The sequence below is a fragment of the Kryptolebias marmoratus genome, linkage group LG9, assembly GCF_001649575.2.
Source record: "Kryptolebias marmoratus isolate JLee-2015 linkage group LG9, ASM164957v2, whole genome shotgun sequence".
Classification (NCBI taxonomy): domain Eukaryota; kingdom Metazoa; phylum Chordata; class Actinopteri; order Cyprinodontiformes; family Rivulidae; genus Kryptolebias; species Kryptolebias marmoratus.
This window is the reverse complement of record NC_051438.1, coordinates 31,365,413-31,374,004: the sequence shown is the minus strand read 5'-3', so window position 1 is coordinate 31,374,004 and position 8,592 is coordinate 31,365,413.

Sequence of the window (8,592 nt, the reverse complement as noted above, 5' to 3'; positions counted from 1 at the left end):
AACTCTCGGGTCTGAATTTTCTGAGCTCCACCTACCACTACCGCTCCACCCACCACTACCACACAACAGGACACTCCAATTACCACTACAACCCTGTAAGTGATGATGAGCATCTTCTCAAGTGGCTAGAGGGAGTGTCTGGGGATCCTTGGGAAGAAGAAAATACGGCCGCACCCAACTCATTTCCCCTGCAAAATCCAATAGAAGTTAACACAACCATGCCCGACCCATTAACCCAGAGGGACTAAGGAGATGCAAACACTATGGTACTCGACCCACGACCCCAACGAAACCCTCTACAAAAGGTACCCAGATGGCGGGACTCACAAAGTCAAAAAACCTCCAGACCAAATGACTTAGTGGAAGACCTCTGCCCCTTTATGGAAGATCCACACCTGTTCACAAGACATGACCATAAAGTGAACAAATCCCTCAATTGGCCTGTTAAACCAGAAAGGCCCATTATCTTCATGAGAGATTCAAACTTGGCCAGACTTCCCTATATTAAAGATGACAGCATACAAGTAGATAGTTTCCCAGGAGCAAATTTGAGCCATGCCATCCACATCCTACGCAATAAAACAACCACCACTGCAGAAACCTAGATGGTGATTTTATCATTATCATTTGGCCTCAATAATAAACACCAAAACAATGAGACCCTGCTTCGACAAGGAAATAACTACTAAATACCAGTGAGCCTCCTTATTGACAGGCACAAACAGGAAGTCCTTCTCAAAGACAACGTCTATTGTCGGTTGCCAGAGACACTTTCCCATTCGCCAAAATCTACATACCACTAGTCAACTTCTCCACGGGCCTGGGACCATCTTTCTGGTACAATATTAGGACCCTAAACAAAATAATCCAAGCAACCAATCAATCAATCCACCTTCTTCCCTACCAACACTTCCAAACAGAATTGGACCAGATTCACTGGAATATGGACACAGCCAACAATGTTAACCAACTGGTTCACTTTTTTAGGACTGGTCAGCCTCCACCCCTTGCAAATCCAGAAGAAAAGACCATAGTCAACCTAAGCTCATCCCTATTCCTTACAGAAAACCACATCAAACTACTTTAAAAAGGACTTACATTCATACCAACAATGACCATAATCCCCAATGTTCACGATGCTTTAGCTGGACACCTCCAACAATACCACAGAAGACTCAAATTGGCTTTTTACTTTAAGCATTCCGAAGAAACAGAACCTCCCCCACTCACACCAAAATCTGGTTGGGAACCCCCAAATGAGAGTTTCCCAAACATCCTCATGACTCTTATTCAAAAGGATCAAGATTATACAAAACACCTGGCCTCAAAAGGAACACCCCAACCTCTCCATGGAGGAAGAAAATGCTCTTCGGGAACTACAAGAACTAACATCAGTTGACATCAAACCAGAGGATAAAGGTTCTGCAGCTGTCATCCTAGAAAAAAAGGATTATGTAGAGGAAGCACTGAGACAACTGCAGAATTCCACCTATTATAAAAAACTTAAACAACAATGATACCCTACAACATCTAAGAAAATACACAATATCATCAACTAGTGCAAAATAAATATCTGACTCACAAACAGGCACTATATCTCAAAGGCACTTCCCGCCCAGACAATTATATCTACTCCCAAAAATACACAAACCCCCAGACACTTGGCCAATCCCTTCAAGAATCCCTCCGGGACGCCCTATTATCTCCGACTGTGACAGTGAGTCCTATGGCTCGGCTGAGTTCATAGACCACTTTTTGAACCCCTTATCTACTTTACACCCAAGCTACATCAAAGACACCAATGACTTTATTGAGAAAGTCAAAGCTCTTACCACACTCACACAACATAGAAGCGTAAATGGGTATGAATGCAATGAAAGAGATCTTAGAAAGATTCCCGAACAACAAGAGACCTGATGCAGAACTCCTGGAACTCCTACAGATCAACCTTACATGCAATGACTTTGTATTTGGCAAAGACCTTTTTACAAATCAAAGGCACAGCAATGAGAAAAAGATTCTCACCAGCGTACGCCAACATCTATATGGCTGAATGGGAAAAATCTGCACTGGAAAAATGCCAGAAAAAAACACTGATCTACCTACGCTTTCTAGATGACATATGGGGTACATGGATACATTCGGAAGAGGAGTTCACCACCTTTTTTGAGGTACTTAATAACCACCACCCATCCATCAAAATAAAACCAACACTCCATGATAAAAAGATTCATTTCCAGGACAACTTTCAAGGGTCCGGATTTCCCCAAACACGGGAAAATTGTACATCAAAGTCTACTTCAAAAGCACTGATTCCCATGCATTATTGCACAAATCCAGTTTTCATCCCAAACATACCTTCAGAGGTATTGTCTGATCACAACTCTGCTTCTGGAGGATATGCACCAGGGAAGAGGATGTAATTTAGGCCACAAAAACCCTATTCAAAGTCCTTAGGCACCGAGGCTACCAGAGATCTTTTTTGAGAGCTATCCAAAAGGAGAACCTCAAAATGACAATGAACATCACCCTGCTAGTTTTGGACGGTGAGGGTAGCACGGACTCCGCCACCTTGCTGACACGAAGAGGTGTTGTTTCCCACTGTAAAGCTTGGCGCGTTTTATTACACAGATAGGTGAAAGTCTCCGGACATCCTGAAATTATGCACCCACGTGGAGTCCGTGAAAGCTGGAACCGTGATATCGGTGGGATAAAAATGTTTAGATTTGCTGGTTCGGGCCAAATCTGCCCTCACTGACCAAGGACAAACCACAAATTCTTACTGGACAATTTTCTACATTAAAATTTTTGGAAATTTCACAGTTTTACTCCCAGGTCTAAAAGTTGTGTTTTAATTAAATGTGTTAAGTGTGGGTTAAAGTATGTGTATATATTATATATGTAAATATTTGTTGAATCCCAAATTAAATAATAAAGTTAAGGAATTCAATGAAATGAAAAAATGAAATGCCAAAGGAAATTATGAAATTAAAGAACCAAATAGTTAAGTGGAGACAATTAAAATGGAAAAAATTAACTGAAATAATGTAGAAAAGAAAAGTAAAATAAATTTTAAACCAAACTGATTTAAAAAAAAAATTAGGAAAGAAAAATTCAGAAAAAAACAAAAAAAAAACCCATCTAAAACATGAAGATTGCGTGACAGAATTTATTTACTAATGATTTTTGTAACCTTGCCAATTTATTTGTTGTTATTTTTCTAATTTGTTCTTATTTTTTAATTGTGAAAAACCAATGAAAAGTGTGCCGGTGCAACGTTTCGGCTCTGAAAAGAGCCTTCCTCAGGCGACGCCACACTAAAAGTAAATATTCTGATGTCTCTCTGTTACTTTTTCTGCTCCTGTTTCTCCTCTAGGTGTTGCTTCCTCTGTGTCTGACAAGCGAATGACTTCTCCCTGGTCCTATTTATACCCTCCCCTCCAGGGCTTCAGCCTCTAGGCCACACCTCCCTGTGTGTGTGTGTGTGTGTATGTGGGTTTTACCGGAGCCCTGTTTTAACTGTAAGGATTTTTAAATCTGCTCATTTTGAATTTATTAATTAAATGTTTAGTATCTCAAAAGAATAAATAAATTATAAATTGTCTATTTTTTGTTTTAACAATTTTTTAACCAATTATAATCCTTTTTTTTTTAGATTTTTATCCTATGTATATAGTGTAATATATAAGTTTTTAACCTTGCACAATACCACATATAAGAGCACCATTGAAGCTGTCATGTGCTGCCAGTGAGGAGCAGCAATGACAATTATGAGGTATGTCAGCAGTAAACACAAAGTGGAGTTGCTAAAACAAGGAAGGGAGCTGAGAGGATTGGAGGATTTTATATTAATGAACATCTGACTATACTTAAGGAAAGCCCGGTTCCTGAAGAAGCAAGGGAAGATCTAGGCTATGTGGACTTCAAGTTGCAAGATCTTCATTAAGCTGAATGGAACACCAGACGAGTCAAAAGTATTGGTCATCAGAGACATCAAGGTGCTGGACAGATTGAACTGATTACCAATTGGACTCAAGGTAAAAGAGAGACAGCACAAATTCTTTACCATCAGAATGACATTTAGTACTAGTAATTATTCATTAGCATCAGTTGCCAGAAGATCATCCTTTATGACTGTGAATTGCGATAAAATATAATTGAAACTATTTAATTATACGTAGTACAAATGTCAGGACATGGAGGATGATGTTGACCCAGATAATAACTTCTATTATGACATCATTGACAACAGCTGCTATTTTTCAAAGGATCCGTTTAATAGAACAGTACAAGCTGACAGTAATCTCTCTATTATACATTTCAACAGCAGAAGCCTATAGGCAAACTTTAACAAAATCAAGTATTATTTGAGCTAGTTTAATCAACCATTCAGTATTGCCATTTCAAAAAATGTAGATCAGCACTGAGAAGGGAGCTGATATTGAACTGAATGGATATGAATTTACCTATATAAACAGAGAAGGGAAGACTGGTGGAGGGGTAGCTATATATGTGGACATGAACTTGAAGTATAGAGTGATGAACAATATATTTGAATGTATAACAGTAAAAATTTATATGGAAAAGAAAAAGAATGTAATTATAAGCTGCATTTATAGAATACCAGGGTCTAACTTCAAAATGTTTAAGGAATGGTTTGTACACGGTACAAAAACATTCACATACATTATAAATGGCCAATTAGTAAAACTTATCTACGTAAGGAAACCAGCAGATTGCCCTGATAACAGGAAGAAATCTCCAGCAGAACTAGGCTCAGAATGAATGATCATTGGCTGAGTTTAGAGACGATAAGAAGGAGACACAGACAAAAACCGAAGGATTGTTCCAGGTCTAGTTTCTTTGGGAAGAAAAAAACAAAAGCACAATAATAACAATAACTGAAAATCCAAGTATGGACAGTAGAGCGAGTAAATACAGATTAAGTCAGGAAATGTGGTCACTTTGTCCTCCACTAGTCTAAGCCTATAGTAGCATAAATAAGGGATAGCTCAAGAAACACAAACCAACCCTTACTATAAGATTTAGCCTAAAAGGAAGTCTTAAGCCTAGTCCTAAAAGTAAACAGGGTGTCAGCCTCACAGTCAAAAACTTGAAGTTGGTTCCATAAGAGAGGAGCCTGATAACTGAAAGCTCTTCCTCCCATTGTACTTTAGAAAACTTCAACCATGCATTATCTGTTAATTCAGACAATCCAGCTATCACAATCCGACAACTTTCGTGCCCAGGGTATTGAAAATCTTCATGATCAACAAGTACAGTTTGATTAGACTCCCACTTCACTTTGCAGTGGATGCATGCTAATCCAGTAGAGAATTAAAATGAAAACAAAAGACTAGTTAGAAAATAGTATTTTAAAAGCTTCTATGTTTATGCACTAGCACCCTTAACGAAACCAAAATAGTCAGTTATCCAGGCAAACACACTACACTCATGTTTAGCCTATCAGTTTTGGAGAAACTAGCTGGAAGGTAAAAAATAACTGAACAAAACAAATGATGAACTTCCTGTTTCAGCTTCTAAATATTATTTTGTAGCAGCAAAGTATAATACGTAAATGCTGACTGAAATCCCCTCTGCAGGACATCCTGTTTCTGACTTCCACCGTCAGACTCTTCCTGCTGCCGGAAATTCTGGAAACTTGCTCAGGAATAATGTAAAGAGACAAACTGGTTTTGTTCTGAACCAGCAGAACAAAAGAACAAGAGTTGAATAGGTTCAGTTTAGTCACTAATCAGATGTTAATGAACCTCTATGATCACATGTTGTCATTTGTGATTAATCAATGGGAGGAAAAGAGCATACAGCAACAAAGTATTCTTTTCTGATTATAGTTTTATATCTCGGTCCTTTTAGGCATTATTGCTATTTCCAAGCTTCTGTTGCAGAAGTTCCTGCAAAAATCTTTGTCTATTCACCCATCTGTCCAGGTTATTTCAAAAATATTTTCTAGATTTTCATTTTAAATACTGTAATGGCCAAGTCTCAGTTTAAATTGCACCAATTTTTAATTTACTTTGGAAATAGTTTTTATGAAGCTTGAAGAGGTGGTTTGGGTTTTTGCATTGCTCTGAGAGAATAGCACTCTGCTATCTACCATTGTTACTTTTTTTTCTATGTACTCATACTGCAGCCGTCCACAGCACATGTATGATTTCACACACTGCAGCTTACTTTGAAATGCAACAGGGAGTATCTAAAAAGTTACACTATTCTAAAAGTTTTGGTGTCAAAGAATCTGATCACTGTTGTGTAAATAAATGGCCAAAGCACAACAGAAATGTCCTCAGATTCCCTAAAAAACAGCCCTATGTAAACTGGTGTCTGAAACTCCACACTGTTCGCTGAATTAAGAAAGCTCCTTGGATGGGAAATGAAAATGTGTTCAACTACAGAATATAAATCTAGTTCTTTTGTTCCTTAACTTTTTGAGGAGGACTTAGGAGTTATGACTATTTTACCTTTGGTCATGGTAAATATTGCACTGAAACATAGTTTCAGGACCGCAACATCTCAATCTTTTAAAACTTAATGGCACAGTTGTTTTTTGTTTTGTTTGTTATTGTTTTTTTTTGTTTGATGTATTGAATGTTTAAATGCAATTTTTGGGGTAATTTGAAAATGCACTTTTCTTTATTTTGGGAAGTCACAAGGACCAGATGAATGATTAATATTTGGTTGGCTCAATCACACTGTTCTTGTTTGCTTTAGTGACTGTCTTGTTCTTGCTCTCTTGGTCATTTTATACATCTGTCATCAGTTTGCATCTTGTTTTCAGATCATCTTAGGTGATCATTTAGTTTGTCTTCTTGCAATAATATAATTTGTTATTGTTATTCTATTTTTTTTTTCTTCAAGCATTGATCTCCTGAGCTGTTAAATCTGCTAGGTGTATTCAGGAGTCCATCTTTGTATTATAGTTTGAATGTGTTGCATTACTTTCTTTCCCTTTTCACAAAGACAAATTGTGTGATGCAAAAATCTACATCAATCTTCTCCATCTGGTCCCACATTAGATTTTTTTATGCCAGCTACATAAAAATTATCAAGATCAATAAGAAAATATAATAAATTTGTTATTTAAATGAATTGGTTTCACTGTGCAATATTTTAGTCTAAGAATAGAAAAGGCCTTGCACTTTTGCTGAAAACTGTCCAATCAGAGCAGTTCTGTGCAGATGAAAGAAAGTAAAGCCTCTTTACATGTTAATAATCTCTGGAAACGTTAGGGATTTTTCTATGTTGACTGTGAAAAAGTTACATGTTTATGCCAATGGTGTGATCTTAAACTGTTTAGATAAGACCATAAAAGATGTTGAATGTGCTGTAGTTTTCATGCCAGGTCACTAGCTGTGCTGTGATTTTTGTATTTCTATGACACAAACATGTGCGCAGACAGTCTCGAGCATGAAAATAGTTGCATGTAAAATGGCGAGAATACAGATGTTTGTTTGGACCGACAATATTTATAGACCCAAAAGATGGTGTAGCACATTTATATTTTGTGTCAGAAGCTGATAAATTGAAAAGAATGCGCAACACAAACAGAACTCTAATATCTGCTATTGATCTACTTGTGTAAGTACAGAAAAACAACTGATTCCAGCTGTCCCTAGTGCGCATATGTGATTTCACACTGATGTCAGACATTTTCAAAGCTTTCTACTCTGAGACCTGCTTTTAAAAGGTTTCGGTGACGAAGACTGTGTTAAAGAATAAGAATATAATCCTGTTGTTGTGTACATGACTGGCCAAAACCTAATAGAATTGTTAGTTTCACTTAAAAATTTTAGAAATGACTTTTAACCTTCTGCAAAATTTTCAGTCTATTTAAACAACGTGAAGCCAAGCATTGCAAAAGTCAGCCAATTAGAAATGAATATTTATATAATTTCTTTTAACATGAACAAAAAAAGTGTGAACATATTTCACCAGTGCTACCTTCCATTTATTGGCTCTGTATTCATTTTGAAAATGGAATTTAAAGTTTTATTGTTGCCTAAAAGGCTTTAAATGGGAAGGCTCCTGCTTATCTTTCTGGCCTCTTGCAGCCTTATGTGCCCCCCAATCCCTTAGATCTAAAAATCATTTGCTTTTAGTTGTTCTGAGGTTCAAGCTTGTCCACAGGGGTGATTACATTTTCAGTTGTATCTCCTAAACTGTGGAACCAGCTGCCTTCAACTCTTGGGGTTTTTAAGTCTCACCCTAAAAAAGATTTGTACTCAGTGATTTTAAATACAGCAGGAGTGTTGATATTTTTGCTACATTTTTAGTTTTTTCTCTTTTTTTTGGTTTAATTTTTGTTTTATGGTCTGTGTTTGATATTAACTTTTTACTATGTATTGTTTTGTGTGCAGCATGTTGGCCAGTGGCAGTTGTTTTAAAATGTGCTATATAAATAAATTTGATTTGATAAACATAATCTTTATTATAGGCACTTCAGAAAATACACTAGTAAATGACGTGATAGAGTTGCTTTTAGCTTATCAATAGATCAAAGTTTTTAAACTAAAAACTATCTAATTAGTATCAAAATCTGTCAAATTAAGATCAGCTTTTGAAGAAAGCAGC